Source organism: Saimiri boliviensis, chromosome 14, assembly GCF_048565385.1.
Source record: "Saimiri boliviensis isolate mSaiBol1 chromosome 14, mSaiBol1.pri, whole genome shotgun sequence".
NCBI classification, from domain to species: domain Eukaryota; kingdom Metazoa; phylum Chordata; class Mammalia; order Primates; family Cebidae; genus Saimiri; species Saimiri boliviensis.
This window is the reverse complement of record NC_133462.1, coordinates 83,879,420-83,896,333: the sequence shown is the minus strand read 5'-3', so window position 1 is coordinate 83,896,333 and position 16,914 is coordinate 83,879,420. Positions and strand designations below refer to the sequence as shown.

Here is a 16,914-nt window from a genome sequence, read left to right as displayed (position 1 = left end):
CCACATTCCAGAAAGTCAGCTGTGTGTTGCAGACTTCCCCACAAGCTGCAATTTACCGGCAGCCCTCTTCTCCCAGTTTTCAGGAGCCTGTTTTCAAATAGCACTCATGGCCAAGCAAATAACCAGTTGGCCAAAGAACTGGGAGAGGAAATAGTAGTGGAGTCAAAGACAGTAAGAAAACCTTCTTTGATCTGTCTTAGTGCCAAAAATCTCAGAGGAAGCAAATGAAATGGTAAGTAAATTTACACACACACAATGTAAAGCACAACCTTGATACTTCAGAACAAAGCCATCCTGTTTTTTTAAAAAGTTAATTCTTCAGGAATGTGAAAATCGTTTGCCCAAGGAATGTTTATAGAAAATTCATTCTTCTTGAATAATGCTAGGAGCTGGAATATGACAGCTTTTGTCATTTCTTCAGTTAAAAAATTAAATGGAAAACTCAAAATTATCATTTTCCTGTAACTGTCACTTTCTGCTTTGTAAAAATAGCCTTTCTGTTGAAACAATGTCATGTCAAAATGGAATTAGTGGCCAGGCACAGTGGCTCACACGTGTAATCCCAACACTTTGGGAGGCCAAAGTGGGCAGATCACCTGAGTTTAGGAGTTTGAGACCAGCCTGGCCAACATGGTGAAACCCTGTCTCTACTGGGAAAAAAAAGAAAAAGTCAGGAGTGGTGGTGTGTGCCTGTAATCCCAGCTACTCAGGAAGCTGAGGCAGGAGAATCGCTTGAACCCAGTAGGCAGAGGTTGCAGTGAGCCGAGTTCGCACCACTACACTCCAGCCTGGGAGACAGATTAAGACTCCGTCTCAAAAAAAAGAGAAGGAATTGCCCATATGGCCATAGACTGAAGTACTAGATTATATTTGAAAGGACTGCTAGAGCCACGGTCTTCAGGCTTGTGTTTTTCAGCTGTACTCTGTCCAAGCAAAGGCTCAGAGGACCCTCCGTCTTCGGCTCACAGCATTTAAACATTGTGGAGTCTTTGTGTTATTGTGATTACTATTTTTAGGTGTCCATTCTGTCTCTTTAGTAGAGAATCAGATAGATAATAGAAATAGTCATTCTTCCACCAGCTTTCCACAAGCTGGGCACGCAGCGATGTGCATGAAAGACGAAGTCTTTCTCCTACCCGAGCTGCTGGTTGCTGGGGAGACAGACAGAATGATAAGGGCTCTGCTAGGGGCTGCTGTGATGGAGGCACCGCCCCCCCACCCCCCTCCCTGGCTCTGAATTTAAAAGGTGAAAGTGGTCAGGAAAGATCCCCTGGAGATCAGGACAGCTGATGCAAGTTATGGGGGTGGAATAGGTGCTCAGCAGACAAGACAGGAAGAGCGTTCTGGGCAGAGGGAGTCACACAGAGAGCCTAGGATGGAGCAGCCCTCCGCAGTCCGTCTCTCCTGCGGACTGCAGCAAAGACGCTGGAAAAACAGAAAAAGCAACTCCCTGAGGACTCAAAAAGCTCACAATGTGGATTGCAGAGGACAGGCAGAAGCCGAGAGGTGACCTGTGTGGATGGGAGTTTCCCTTCTGTTTCTTTTCTCCTTATTCTTGTGGCTTTGCCCTGAGTGGGTGCAGGAGCAGAGCGGCAACAGTGGTCGCGCAGGCAGCGCATGTTCTGATGGAAACCCACGTGGCTGGCCAGAGGAACTGGGGCAAGGGACCCATATGATCCTTTTTTTTTTTTTTTTTTTTTTTTTCTTTTTCTCCTTTCTCTCATAGCTTTGCCCCAGGAACGGGCCCCAGTTTAGAATTGCACAGTGGTGACTGCGCACAGGCTAAATCTCCAAGATCAGCCCTGTCTTTCTGGTCAGGGAAATAGAAGAAGGTACCCTTGTGAACTGGAGAGTATGGCAGAAACCCTGGAGAGGAGAGAAGGAAAGAAATGGATCATCTTATGCTTTTTTTTTTTTTTTCCTCTCTCGCTCTTGTTGCCCAGGCTGGAGTGCAATGTTGTGATCTCAGCTCACGGCAACCACCATCTCCCGGGTTCAAGAGATTCTCCTGCCTCAGCCTCCTGAGTAGCTGAGATTACAGGTGCCTGCCACAGCGCCCGGCTAATTTTTGTATTTTTAGTAGAGATGGGGTTTCACCATGTTGGTCAGGCTGGTCTCAATCTCCTGGCCTCAAGTGATCTGCCAACCTTGGCCTCCCAAAGTGCTGGGATTACAGGTGTGAGCCACCACACCCGGCCTCACCTAACTCTTTTTATGAACCACAAAAGTTCCAGCTTCACCCCTCCGCTGCATATGCTTAGCACAGAACCAAAGTAACAAAGCAAAAGCTTTGAGAACAGAGTTAGGATTCATACTACTACTCATGTGTCTTGGAGTTGCAAAGACTAAAAATTAAGCCGAGATCAGAATCTAACCCCACCTAGTCTAACAACACACTCAATCTCTTGACCTCGTGATCCGCTCTCCTTGGCCTCTCAAAGTGCTGGGATTGCAGGTGTGAGCCACCAAGCCCGGCCTGATGCTACTTTTAATGATTAAGAATAGACAATTAGGCCGGGCGCGGTGGCTCAAGCCTGTAATCCCAGCACTTTGGGAGGCCGAGGCGGGTGGATCACGAGGTCGAGAGATCGAGACCATCCCGGTCAACATAGTGAAACCCCGTCTCTACTAAAAATACAAAAAATTAGCTGGGCATGGTGGCATGTGCCTGTAATCCCAGCTACTCGGGAGGCTGAGGCAGGAGAATTGCCTGAACCCGGGAGGCGGAGGTTGCGGTGAGCCGAGATCGCGCCATTGCACTCCAGCCTGGGTAACAAGAGCGAAACTCTGTCTCAAAAAAAAAAAAAAAAAAAAAAAAAAAAGAATAGAAAATTTTTCTGTATAAGGAGATTGAAAGCTCGCTGGTTGCACACGATGACTCATTCCTGTAATCCTAACACTTTGGGAAGCCAAGGTGGGAGGATCACCTTTGGTCAGGAGTTCAAGACCAGCCTGGCCAGCATGGTGAAACCCTGTCTCTACTAAAAATACAAAAATTAGCTGGGCTTGGTGGTGTGTACCTGTAATCCCAGCTACTTAGGAGGCTGAGGCAGGAGAATCTCTTGAACTCAGGAGGCAGAGGTTGCAGTGAGCCAAGACTGTGCCTCTGCACTCCAGCCCTGGTGGCAGAGTGAGACTCCATCTAAAAAACAAAACAAAACAAAATAAAAACCCTCAGGCATTGGCGATGAAGCAGTATTCTTGTCAATGATACACACGAATCCGTGTGTGAACACAGCCCCTGGGCTGGAACTGTGGGCACCTCTAAGAAAGGCCTCTGGAGACGCTGGCTCCCCGAAGTGGCTAAAGAATCTCATGTTATCCATATGATAGTAATAAATCAGTTCACCTGGCGAGCCCTGCAGGTTAGCTCTCCTAGAAGCCAGAGTTTTGAGGCAAGGGTTCCACAGTGCCTGAGGCTGGCCCACAGTTTACACTCTCTGGACAGAATTAGAGCAATTCATATTCATATTCAGTTCAGTTCAACATAGGATTCAATTTTGGGGGGAAAGGGAGGAAGTGGTAACCTGGACAAGGTGTTGAAAGCTCGTCTGTAGCATAATCATTAGGGCGGCCATTCTGCAAACATCTGCAGTGCCCCAAACTAAGCTTGTGACCTTACATTTCAGAGACCCCTGTTACTCATGCTTTTATTTATAGAAGTAGCAAATCTTAAATTTTGCCTGTACTGATTCCATTTCTGATTACCCTTGTTTCGGCAGAGCATAAACTGCATTCCAATTCTGCCCGTCAGCTTGTCACTGTGCAGACATCTCCACAAGGGGAGGAGAGTTTGTGCAGTCCCTTTCCAACACAGACGTGTGAAATATGCTCAGATTGTGCTTCTAGGGAGAAAGCTCCCAAGTATTTCTTTTCTTTTCTTTCTTTCTCTCTCTCTCTCTCTTTTTTTTTTTTTTTTTTTTTTTTGAGAAAGAGAGAGTCTCACTCTGTCACCCAGGCTGGAGTGCAGCAGCACAATCTCAGCTCATTGCAACCTCCATCTCAAGGATTCAAGTGATTTTCATGCCCAAGCCTCCCAAGTAGCTGGGACTATAGGTGCGCAGCAACACATCTGGCTGATTTTTGTATTTTTAGTAGAGACGAGTTCTTACCATGTTGGTCAGGCTGGTCTTGAACTCCTGACCTCACGTGATCCGCCCGCCTTGGCCTCCCAAATTGCTGGGAATGCAGGCGTGAGCCACTGTGTCCAGCTTGCAAGTCTCTTAGAAGATAGGAGTCGGGAAGGGAAGTGGAAATCACAGCAAAACATAGTGTTTCCTTGTAGACTCTGTGACCCTGCATTCTGTCAGTGTTGATCTGAAAGAAGGGGTCCAGGCAGCCACACTACCTCCACCTTAGCTCACCTGGACAGCCATGGAACCCCCAGTGCTGCCCCCAAATCAATGCCCGGCATTCCAGTAGGAGCAGATGAGCATCATGACAAGACACAGAGCGTCCGTTTCACTTCCTCTCTCACTCCAGACAATCCTGGCCTCCCCTCTCACCCTGCTCATCTGTTCTCACTTCCGGTTCTCTTTGAGAGAATAGGCAACTGAGCAGACTTCGAAAACGTGGGAGGGATTCCTGCATCTTGTCTGTAAGAAGAGGTGAACCCGTTTCAAAACTGGCCAGCTGGAGGTCCAGGATGCCCAGCTAGAGTCATGGGCCCCAGACTATGAATTCACCTCTTGATATGTCTAAACAAGTTATAACCACTGGCTCTGTTTTTGCTTTGTCGGGTAAAGAATTCACTATCTTTCAGCACTGGGCCGGATGCAGTGGCTCACACCTGAATTGCACCACTTCAGGAGGCTGAGGCAGGCAGATCACCTGAGGTCAGGAGTTCAAGACCAGCCTGGCCAACATGGTGAAACCCCATCTCTACTCAAAAAAAAAAATAATAATAGTAAATTAACCAGGCGTGGGGTGGGTGCCTGTAATCCCAGCTACCCAAGAGGCTGATGTAGAAGAATCACTTGAAGCTGGAAGGTGGAGGTTTCAGTGAGCTGAGATCACAGCACTGCACTCCAGCCTGGGCGACAGAGTGAATATCCATCTCAAAAAAAAAAAAACACAGAAAAATCTTTCAGCCCTGGTTCCAAAGGAAAGAAGGCAGGGTAATCAGAGAAAAAGTTAGGCTTCTTGTAAGCTGCATTCAGGTTCCAGAGTCACGGAGAGAAAAGGAGGTGGGGAGAGGGTGAGAGGTACTACCTGGGGACTGGTTACCAGGGACACTTCTTCCTAGGATCAAGCGTTTTAAACAGCACTGACATCTGAAGGCAGGAATACAGTCTGTGGAAGTTTTTCTGTTTTTTGTTTTGTTTTGTTTTGTTTTTTGGTTTTTTGAGACAGAGTCTCACTCTGTCATCCAGGCTGGAGTGCGATGGTGCGATCTCGGCTCACTGCAACCTCCGCCTCCCAGGTTCAAGTGATTCTCCTGCCTCAGCCTCCTGACTAGCTGGGACTACAAGCATGCGCCACAATGCCCAGCTAAATTTTGTAATTTTTTTAGTAGAGATGGGTTTCGCTGTGTTGGCCAGGCTGGTCTTGAACTTCTGACCTCAGGTGATCCGCCCCCCTCCACCCCGGGCCTCCCAAACTGCTGGGATTACAGGCATGCGTCATAGCGCCCAGCCTCTTGCAGTGCTTTTTTATCTTGACAGACGCACATGGCCAGGATGAGAGAAAGAGGAAAACAGCAGTTTGGTAGGCATTTGAAACAGGAGCCTCATTCTAGCACTTTGAAAAGGCAACAGTAGGAAAGCAAGAAATCAGTCAAAAATGATAAAGACATTCGAGAAAGACACAGGAAGCAGCTTTAAGGAGTTCCCACGGGCCAAATCCAGGACAATTTATGCATCGCAATGAATATTGATAGTAATGAATTGTCACCTACTGAATACAGCAGAAAAGCTTGAGTGCCTACTGATAGCAACCAGTAGTCGAATATATTGAAAGTTTGATAAGGAACAAGTTTAGACAGTTTCAAGGTATCTTTCCACGAGTTCTTATTCATCACAAATAAAAAGTAACTCTCCAGAGAAAACCCTTGGCAGACACCACCTTAATCACGTGATGACAATGAACATCACAATAGGCAAAAGATGGAAACAGCCCAAATGTCTATTAGCAGGTGGGCAGATCAACTAAATGTGGTGCACCTGCATAACGGAATACCATTCAGCCGTAAAGGGAATGAAATACTGATACATGCTGCAACATGCATGAACCCTGAAAGCATTACGCTAAGTGAAAAAAGCTGGCCAGGTGCAGTGGTTCATGCTTATAATCCCAGCACTTTGGGAGGCTAAAGTAAGATGAGCACTTGGAGGCAGGAGTTTGAGACAAGCCTAGACAGCAAAGTGAGACTCCTGTCTCTATATTTTTTTAAAAAATTGAGGGGTCAGGTACAGTGGCTCACACCTGTAATCCCAGCATTTTGGAAGGCCAAGGTGGGTGGACCACCTGAGGTCAGGAGCTCAAGATCAGCCTGGCCAACATGGTCTCCATTGAAATACAAACATACAAAAATGAGGCTGGATCACACCTGTAATCCTAGCACTTTGGAAGGCTGAGGTGGGTGGACTGCGTGAGCTCAAGAGTTTGAGACCAACCTGGAGAACACAGTGAAAACCCATCTCTACTAAAAATACAAAAAAGTCAGCTGGGTGTAGCAGCATGCACCTGTAATCCCAGCTACTCAGGAGGCTGAGGCAGGAGAATCACTTGAACCTGGGAGGCAGAGGTTGCAGTGAGCCGAGATCATGCCCCTGCACTCCAGCCTGGGCAACAGATCAAGACTGTCTCAAAAAAAAAAAAAAAAAAAAAAAATTAAGTAAAAAAGAAAACAAAGGAAGAATCCAGTCACAAAAGACAGCATACTTTGTGATTTTATTTATGTGAAATGTCCACAATAGGTAAGTCTGTAGAGACCGAAAGCAGACTGTTGGTTGCTAGGATCTGGGAGGACCGGGAAGTGAGGAGAGCCGCTTCGTGGAATGAGGCTTTATTCTGCAGCTGTGGAAGTGCTTTGGAACTAAATAGCGGGGCGGTTGCACAACATTGTGAATGTACTAAATGTCACTGAGTTGTTCATTTTAAAATGATTAATTTTATCATAAGTGAATTTTCTTCAATACTTTTTATATTCAAGCATTTTAATGTGAATTTGGTAATTTTTAAAAAGGAAATGGTCAGAGTAAAATGTAGGTGGCAGCAGCCTTTAGAAAGAGCATTTCCTGTAGCTGGTCCCGGAGGATGGAGCCAGCTCGTCTTACTTGGACAACCTTGAAGTCCCACCTCAGAGTGGACCATAGTGAGGGGAGGGGGCTGGGCCCTGGGCTGGGCAGGAGAAACCCTCCAGGGGAGAGGCAGGGAAGCCAGCCTCATGGCAGCTGCCAGTGTGGCTCTGCTCTGAAGTTGGAGGCTGCACCCTAACCCCAGCAAGATGACTGAAAAACCGCGCTGATGGGATGGGATGAAAGAGAGTCAGGCTGGGAGGAGTGGATGGATGAGCTGCCGTGAACTCATTCTCCCCGATCAAAGCACAGCCCACTAAATTCGTGCTGGTGGTTTTGTACTACAAAGTCTGTGAAGTACAATGCGTATGCTTCAGATAATTCCCGGAACCGCTTGACTGCATGGTTTCCGCTATAGATGGATACCTCCCAAGAGCAGGCCCCACGTTGCAGCCAGCGGCGATGGCCAGCAGCCTCATTGAACAACACGCTGTCTGTCCATCTGTGTTGCGTCATCTGATGTCCGTGGTGACACCATAGCTCATCTGTCACTTCTCCATTCAGCGCCATTTTACTATTTGTAAAGAATAGTTTATTAATTTTATTGGCACTAAAATCTTTTACCTCCACAAATCTGAAAAGTGCAAACTGAAGAGCATAGAAAGAAACCTACTAGGCCGGGCACGGTGGCTCATGTCAGTAATCCCAGCACTTTGGGAGGCCGAGACAGGTGGATTATTTGAGGTCAGGCGTTCAAGACCAGCCTGGCCAACATGGTGGACCCCATCTCTACTAAAAATACAAAAAAAAAAAGCCAGGTGTGGTGGTACGCACCTATAATCTCAGTTACTCAGGAGGCTGAGGCAGGGGAATTGCTTGAACTCAGGAGGCGGAGTTTGCAGTGAGCCGAGATTGATCCACTGCACTCCAGCTTGGGTGATGGAGTGAGACTCTGTCAATAACAGCAACAACAACAAAAGCCTGGAAGTGGTGGCTTATGCCTGTAATCCCAGCACTTTGGGAGACCGAGGCAGGCGGATCGCCAGAGGTCAGGAGTTCAAGACTAGCCTGGCCAATGTGGTGAAACCTCGTCTTTACTTAAAAAAAAAATGCAAAAATTAGCTGGACATGGTGGTGGGTGCCTGTAATCCCAGCTACTCAGGAGGCTGAGGTAGGAGAATTGCTTGAACCTGGGAGGTGGAGGTTGCAGTGAGCCAAGATCGCACCACTGCACTCCAGCCTGGGTGACACAGTGAGACTCCATCTCAAAAAAAAAAAAAGAAATCATATTCCACCTTCACCCACTTCCTCATTTCTTCAGTGTGATGCCTGACATAATTTGTGTTTAATGAATGAAAGAATGATATGGGTTTCTCATCTTATTTTCGCTACTTATTAGCTATTTAGTGACTTTGGACAAATGACTTAGCTGGCTGGGTCTCAGTTTTCTCATTTTACAAATGAAAACATTGAGGTGAGTATAGGTTATAAATTCTGCTTCTCAGTTCATGCTCCCATCATGCTAAGATATATTCCTCTCCCACAGCCATGAAACGCCATACAGTTCTCAGAGAGGCATTTCTTGTAGGTATTACAAAGAGCAATAACAAAATCTGATTCTCTGTAGTAGTGAGCACAGACTTGTAGCCACATTTCTGGGTTCCTGACTACACTGAGTTCATAGTTTACCCCCAGAATTCATATTATATACTCAGAACTTCAGAATATGACTTTATTTGAAAAGTGAGTCTTTGCAGATATGATGAAGTTGAGGTCATACTGGATTCGAGTGGGACCTAAGACCAATGGCTGGTATCTTTTTTATAAGAAGTGAAGATGAGGCTGGCTCAGTGGCTCACGCCTGTAATCCCAACCCTTTGGGTGGCCGAGGCAGGTGACTCATGAGGTCAGGAGATCGAGACCATCCTGGCCAACATGGTGAAACCCCTGTCTCTACAAAAATACAAAAAATTAGCCGGGCATGGTGGTGTGCACCTGTAGTTCCAGCTACTCAGGAAGCTGAGGCAGAGGAATCGCTTGAACCCAGGAGGTGGAGGTTGCAGTGAGCCAAGATCGCACCACTGCACTCCAGACTGGTGGCAGAGCAAGACTCTGTCTCCAAAAAAAAAAAAAAAACCAAGAGAGACACAGAGAAGTGGGTTATATGAAGATGGGGACAGAGATTGGAATGACATCTGCAAATCAAGGAATGAATGCCAAGTACTGCGGGGGGTCACCAGATGGTAGGAAAAGATGGGAAGGGCTCTCCCCTGCAGCCTCCAGAGGGAGGGTGACCCTGCCTTGATTTTGGACTTCCAGCCTCTAGAGCTGTGAGAGAATAAACTTCTGTTGCCTAGAATCACACGGTTTGTAGTGATTTGTTCTTGCAGCTCTAGGAAGCCGAGATATGGCCCAGCCATGCCCCCTCTGAACTGCCTTTGCATCCCCTGTGCGGTGATCTGCCCACCTTGGTAGAGCTGCGATAAGACTTGAATGAAAATGAATTCATTCCAGACTGTAAGGTTTACAGATTATACAAACACACAGAGCATGGGTTTGCGTTCTTCCTAACAAGTTACTCAAACTGGACCATGGTGTTGGCTTGAATAACCCAGCCGTCAGAAAGAATTAACGTCGCACTCAGTGAGGGCTGATGTAAAAGCCTCAGGCCACAAGTAGATTCCTAACATCTCCTGTCAATCAAGATTTTTTGGTTTCTACCTGCAAGGCCAAAGCAATGGTCCAGGAGCATCTGGGTGGCCAGCAAGGCGAGGGAGTGGATGGCGTGAAGGGTCCCACGGAGGGTGGATCTAGTTTCTCTTTCTGTTGTTTATTCTGCACTAATTTGTCAAATGTCCTTAAGTATAACCGCTGGTTTGCCAACCTTCAGTAATTTTCTTGACCTTAATAAGAACCAGATAAGGTGACAGGTGACCAGCAGGCCCCAGCATCGTTCAGACCGCATGTGCTCTTCCTAAGAAACTGTGGTTGTTTCTCAAGTCCGTTACAACCCATGCCTTACCCAAAGCTTCTAATCCCTGGACTTGTTTAGCATCTGTGTGATTAGGTGTGATTAGATCAGCCAGATGCTATCAGGCAATCAGGATGTAAATTGAGTAATTGAGAACCGTACTGTAAAATGCATCAAGCTTGCCAAAGCGGTTGAAGTCTGAGTGGGGAAGAGTCATCCCCCTGGAGGGGGACTGTGTTCCGACCGCACATGGAGCCCTGGATGTCCGAGTGGGAGGGCACTTCATTCCCTGCACTCCCTTCAGGGGCCAGGACATTCAACTCCAGCCTAGGACTGAGAAACAGCAGAATTGGTCATGTGGTGCTAAAATGCCACCTCACACATCCATGTGTACAGATAGGCTGTGCCCTTCGCTGCCGCAGCAATTACAACATCCAGGTGAATTAGGACTTCCCCTGCCTTTTATCATTATTTTTTTTTTTTATTGAGATGAAGTCTTGCTCTGTCATCCAGGCTGGAGTACAGGTGGCATGATCTCGGCTCACTGCTGCCTTCGCCTCCCAGACTCAAGTGATTCTCCTGCCTCCGCCTCCTGAGTAGCAGGGACTACAGGCACCTGCCACCACACCTGGCTGATTTTTGTATTTTTAGTAGAGAGAGGGTTTCACTGTGTTGGCCAGGAGGATCTTGAACTCCTGACCATAAGTAATTTGACCACCTCTCAAAGTGCTGGGATTATAGGTGTGAGCCTTCCCTCCCTTTAGATCCCTGTGTGGAAGGGAATGTGACCTCCATTCTTGGGGAAACTCCAAGATGTCAACTCAGTTAAATGCTTGTGACAATTCAAAACCAATTTATCTTAAAGCTGAAAACGGGGAAATCTGATCAACGCTCTCGCTGAACATTCGCTACGAGAACCCAGCCTGAACTTTGGTGCAAAAGCAGTGTTATCTTGTGGCCAAGCATCTAACAGAATTCTAGGGTTAGACCCTAGAAGTAAACACAGTTTCACCAGCTGGAATCCTTGTTAGACTTGAGTGACTTATGATACTGAGTTTCCCAAATAGAAGCTCTTAAATGAGGATTTTTGACTCAGACTTAAAAGCATTTTCAAGGCAGCTGTCCCCGTATACCAACCTCCGTTGAAGTACTGTATCAGCTGGTGAGAGGGAAAGCTGCTGCGACAGAGACCCAGAAACACAGGGAATTAAAGAGTGTGGAAATGTGTGGAAATGCATTTCACTTTCTCATACGAGCCCAGAAGTAAGAAGCCAGGCTAACGGGGCTGCTCAGCTCCCGGCAGATTTGGGGACGTGGGCTTCATCCATTTTGTTTCTGTCTCTCCCTCAGGACCATGCTTCGCAGATTCTCTTGAGCATCAGAACCAGCTGGAGGACTTGTTAAATGCTTTCCACTCGCAGAGCTGCTGCTTTTTTTTTTTTTTTTTTTTTTTTCAGTCGGAGTCTCGCTCTGTCACCTAGGCTGGAGTGTAATGGTGTGATCTCGGCTCACTGCAACCTCCACCTGCTGGGTTCAAGCAATTCTCTGCCTCAGCCTCCTGAGTATCTGGGATTACAGGCGCCTGCTACCACGCCTGACCAATTTTTGTATTTTTAGTAGAGACAGCATTTCACCATCTTGGCCAGACTGGTCTTGAACTCCTGACCTTGCGATCCGCCCGCTCGGCCTCCCAAAGTGCTGGGATTACAGGCGTGAGCCACTGCACCCGGCAGAGCTTCTTTTTTTCTTTTTTGAGACAGAGTTTCACTCTGCTGCCCAGGCTGGAGTGCAGTGGTGTGATCTCGGCTCATTGCAACCTCCACTTCCTGGGTTCAAGCAATTCTCCTGCCTCAGCCTCATAACTAGCTGGGATTACAGGCAACTGTAAACATGCCAGGTTAATTTTTGTATTTTTAGTAGAAACAAGGTTTCACCATTGTTGGCCAGGCTGGTCTTGAACTTCTCAAACTTCAGGTTATCCACCCGCCTTGGCCTCCCAAAGTGCTGAGATTATAGGCGTGAGCCATCACGTCCAGCCCCAGAGCTTCTATTCGGTAGGTCTGAGTGGGCCCAAGCATTTCCATTTCTGACACGCTCCCAGGTTGACATCGATGCTTCCGGTCCAGGGACCACACCTGGAGGCACCACTCAGGCCACTGTCCTCATCTGCCCTTGTTAAAGTTAAGCTGCAGACATGGTCATGTGTGATGGGAAAGAGCTCAGAGGTCCCCAGATGGGATTTGAAAGCCCAGGCCTGGAAGTGGCATCCATATTTCCACTCATTCATCATTACCATCTCTGTTAGCAAGACAGGAGTCACAAAGTCACACGTAGCTGCAAGTGACCCTGGGGAAAATCTAACCCAGGGCTAGGTGCCCTGCCACAATGACATCCCTGTGAGGAGAAGGGGGGCATGGATTCTGTGGACAGTCAGCTCACATACACCAGTGACAATATTTACGATCATTGCTTCTTTATATATCTCCCTCTGAGCACCGGAGCTCTTTAAGGGTGAGCAAGTCTCATTCCTTTCTATAGTTTCAGAACCTATCATAGAAAGCAACATAGATGCTACAGTCCAGGTCACTTTCTTTGGTTATACACTCAGAGGCAGGCGCCTCCCTTCTAAGAATGCATTCATTAATCAGCATGGTGATTCCAGCAGTCCATGGCACCCCTCAACAGGCAGTAAGCTCCGTGAAGGCAGAGACCCTGCCTGTGCCTCAAAGCCTAGCACCATTTAGAGGCTTCTCCTTTAGATGACTGAATTAATTCTAATGGCCCCATCTCTCATCCATTGTTTGGAATGGATGAAACCCACCAACCTACCCCATACCCTAAGAAGGGGTTTTAGACACCTTCCCTGTATCATCACTATTTCTCAAAATAAGACAAGTTGTTGGGGCCATCAGTACATCTGTGTGACTCTGGGTCATTATCCTTCAGGGATAACCCAGGGAGCCAATTTAGCTTCATTTAAGAATTGAAACAGCCAGGCATGGTGGCTCAAGCCTGTAATCCCAGCACTTTGGGAAGCCAAGGCGCGCAGATCACTTGAGGTCAGGGGTTCAAGACCAGCCTGGCCAACAAAGTGAAACCCCATCTCTACTAAAAAATGCAAAAGTTAGCCGGGCATGATGGCAGGTGCCTGTAATCCCAGCTACTCGGGAGGCTGAGGCAGGAGAATTGCTTGAACCTGGGAGGCGGAGGTTGCAGCGAGCCGAGATGGTGCCACTGTACTCCAGCCTGGGTGACAGACCAAGACTCACTCTCAAAAACAAAAACAAAAACAAAAGAGAATTGAAACAACAGCAGCCATGGGGAATTAAAGTCACTGCTGAAGCCTGAGTTTATTCTTTCTTGCATACGAGAGCCACCTTTACACGGACTAGCTACTGCATGCCCACCCTGTCTTGGCAGTGGGGACACAGAAGCTAAGAAAACAAGGCCTTTGCCCTTGAGGGGCTCCCAGTCAGCTCCTGTCCAGCCAGTGAGTCTTCTCACTCCCTCACAATGAAACACAGCAATTTGTTCAAAGATGAATATATTTTCTTTTGAGAGGGAAGAAAAGCTTTTGAAAACATCCTGGTAAAATTTACTGCTATTAAAAAGCAGCCTTCAGTCCAGAGTGGTGGCTCATACCTGTAATCCTAGTGCTTTGGGATGTGAAGATGGGAGGATTCTTTGAGTCAGGAGTTCAAAACCAGCCTGAGCAATACAGTGAGTTCCTGTCTGTACAAAAAATTTAAAAATTGGCTGAGTATGTTGCTAACTACTTCAGACGCTCAGGTTGGAGGATCACTTGAGCCTGAGAGATTAAGGCTGCAGTGAGCTTGATTGTACCACTGCACTCTCGGCCTGGGTGACAGAGCAAGACCCCCTCTCTCTCTCTCTTAAAAAAAAAAAAAAAAAAAAAAAGCCAGGTGCCATGGCTCATGCCTGGGATTATTCAACACTTTGGAAGGCCAAGGCAGGCAAATCACTTGAGATCAGGGATTTGAGACCAGCCTGGCCAACATGTTGAAACCCCATAGATACTAACAATACAACAATTAGCTGGGCATGGTGGCACATGCCTATAATCCCAGCTACTTGAGTGGCTGAGGCAGGACAATCTCTTGAACCTGGGAGAGGGAGGTTTCGGTGTGCCAAGACTGTGCCACTGCTGCACTCCAGCCTGGGCGACAGAGTCAGACTCTGTTCGTCTCAAAAAAAAAAAAAAAAAAAAAAAACAGCTTTCTTCAGCAACCAGATAAAGGAATCCAATAGCTAAATTCCCATCAGCTCCAATAACCCGTGTTCTTTTGAGAAATAGTAATGATACCAGGGAAGGTGTCTGAAAGCACTTGCTGGGGTAGGCTGGTGGGTTGACATCTAAAATACGTTTCAACCATTGGATGGAAGATGCTATGCAAATGCCAAGAGGGCAAGGAGAAATTGATAGTGTCTTTTCTGAGGTGTGGCCTCTCAAAGAGCTTCTAGAGCAGGCGTCCCCAAACTACGGCCCTCGGGACGCATGTGGCCCCCTGAGGCCATTTATCCGGCCCCCCGCCACACTTCAGGAAGGGGCACCTCTTTCATTGGTGGTCAGTGAGAGGAGCACAGTATGTGGCGGCCCTCCAACGGTCTGAGGGACAGTGAACTGGCCCCCTGTGTAAAAAGTTTGGGGACGCCTGTTCTAGAGTTAGTAAGTCATCTAAAAGAGGACTCCAACAAGCTGATGGGGCTATGAATGACATTCAGGGTCAAGAGAACAGCAGCTCTGCTGTCCACCGCTGTTAGGATGGACTCGTGTATCTTCAGCCAGGCTCTTCCTCTTGGACCCTGCATAAGGCAGTACCATAAGGCCCTGCTGGTCTAGCTCAGAGTGTCTCAAACTCTAACCTGAATCACCTGGGTTAAAACACAGGTTTGGCTGGGCGAAATGAATGGCTCACACCTGTAATCCCAGCACTTTGGGAGACTGAGGCAGGCGTTAATCACTTGAGGTCAGGAGTTTGTTATCAGCGTGGTCAACGTGATAAAACCCCGTCTCTACTAAAAATACAAAATTAGCCGGGTGTGGTGGCACATGCCTGTAATACCAGCTACTTAGAAAGCTGAGGCAGGAGAATCGCTTGAACCCAGGAGGTGCCGGTTGCAGTGAGCTGAGATCACGTGTCGGCACTCCAGTCTGGGCAACAGAGCGAGACCGTCTCAAAACAACAAAGCCTGCAGATTTGACTCGGTAGGTTTGGGTAGGACCTGAGATTCTGCATTGCTACTGAGTTCCTGGGGATGCTGATGCCGGTGTTTCCCTCCAGGCTATGAGTAGCAGCATCCAGCCTCCCAGAGGCCCCCACCAGTCCTGTTGCGTGAGAGCCTGAGATCCTAGGTGACTGACACACACCAGAGTGTGGGACCCTCTGGCTAGACTCAAACACGGCTGCACATTGAAATCACCTGGAAAGGCTGGGTGTGGTGGCTCATGCCTGTAATCTCAGCACTTTGGGAGGCTGAGGTGGGCAGATCATGAGGTCAGGATATCGAGACCATCTTGGCCAATATGGTGAAATCCCGTCTCTACTAAAAATACGAAAATTAGCTGGGTGTGGTGGCAGGTACCTGTAGTCCCAGCTACCCAGGAGGCTGAGGCAGGAGAAATTGATAATGTCTTGAACCGGGGAGGCGGAGGTTGCAGTGAGCCAAGATCACGCCATTGCACTCTAGGCTGACAACAGAGTGAGACTCTGTCTCAAAAAAATAAAAATGTAAAAATTAGGCACAGTAGTGCATGCCTGTAGTCCCAGTTACTCAGGAGGCTCAGGTGGGAGAATCATTTGAGCCCAGAAGTTCAAGGCTACAGGGAGCCATGGTTGTGCGACTGCACTCCAGCCTGGGCAAAAACAGTGAGACCTTATCTCAGAAAATAAATACAAAATAAAAAGAGAGAGCTTTCGAGTTGTCAGCTCTCTTCCGTGTTAAATGTCCTTTGGCTGAAATCAAATGTGGAATGTCTGTAAGTATATTATGCATCAACAGGCTAACCATAGTTATCTCTGGGAAAAGGCATTATTATTGATCTTTATTTTCTTTGTTATAATTTTCTCTATCTGCACGTTTTTCTATGAAAGGTGTATATTTTTAGAAGAAGAAAACACATATGACCTGTTTCCATTTGGCACGCGTTTGGCAGTAGCTGGGGCTGCTTGTGTTGGGGGCAGAGCAGCCGAGCATGCAGGTTTGCGGGGACCAGGGGAGCAGTCTGGTGAGGCCCGGGGTGGCCTGTGGCCTTGAAGTTGTGTTCCCAGTCTGCACTGTGCCAGATCTGAGGGTTCTCTGTCTGCCTTGAGCTCCCCATCTCCCCAAGGTCTGATACGGAGTCCCCAGGCTAGCAGGGAAGGCTACTGAGCTTGAGGACAGGCCAACCATGGGATGGGGTGGGTGGGGATGCTAGAGCAGTGCCAGGGGGTCCCCACACCTCTAGACACATCTCTGGTTGTGCTTTCAGGTGACCTCAAAGCAGCAGCTCTGAATCTGCCTCTCATTTGACAACTGACCGCTGCTGCCGCCGCCAGCCTCTGTCCCCTGTCCAGGCCTGTCACGGGGCTGCCTCTCAGCAGGTAAGAGGGGGTGACTTACCCCGTGCAGGGGCAGAGGGAGAAAAGTGTCTTCGCCAGGAGTACGTGTGGGGGCCTGGGTGACACTCAGCTCTCAAGATCCTGG

General features: G+C 47.8%; 1 protein-coding gene across 2 annotated transcripts in view; it reads left to right on the top strand.

Annotated features, from left to right (window-relative positions):
- The window catches only part of GNG4 (G protein subunit gamma 4), a 74,324-nt gene that overhangs the window by 22,203 nt on the left and 35,207 nt on the right, over nucleotides 1-16,914 (top strand). For both annotated transcript variants that reach the window (XM_074385342.1, XM_039464265.2), the window contains exon 2: nucleotides 16,700-16,811. The gene's annotated coding sequence lies outside the window, so the exon portion shown is untranslated. The remainder of the gene's footprint in view (nucleotides 1-16,699; nucleotides 16,812-16,914) is intronic.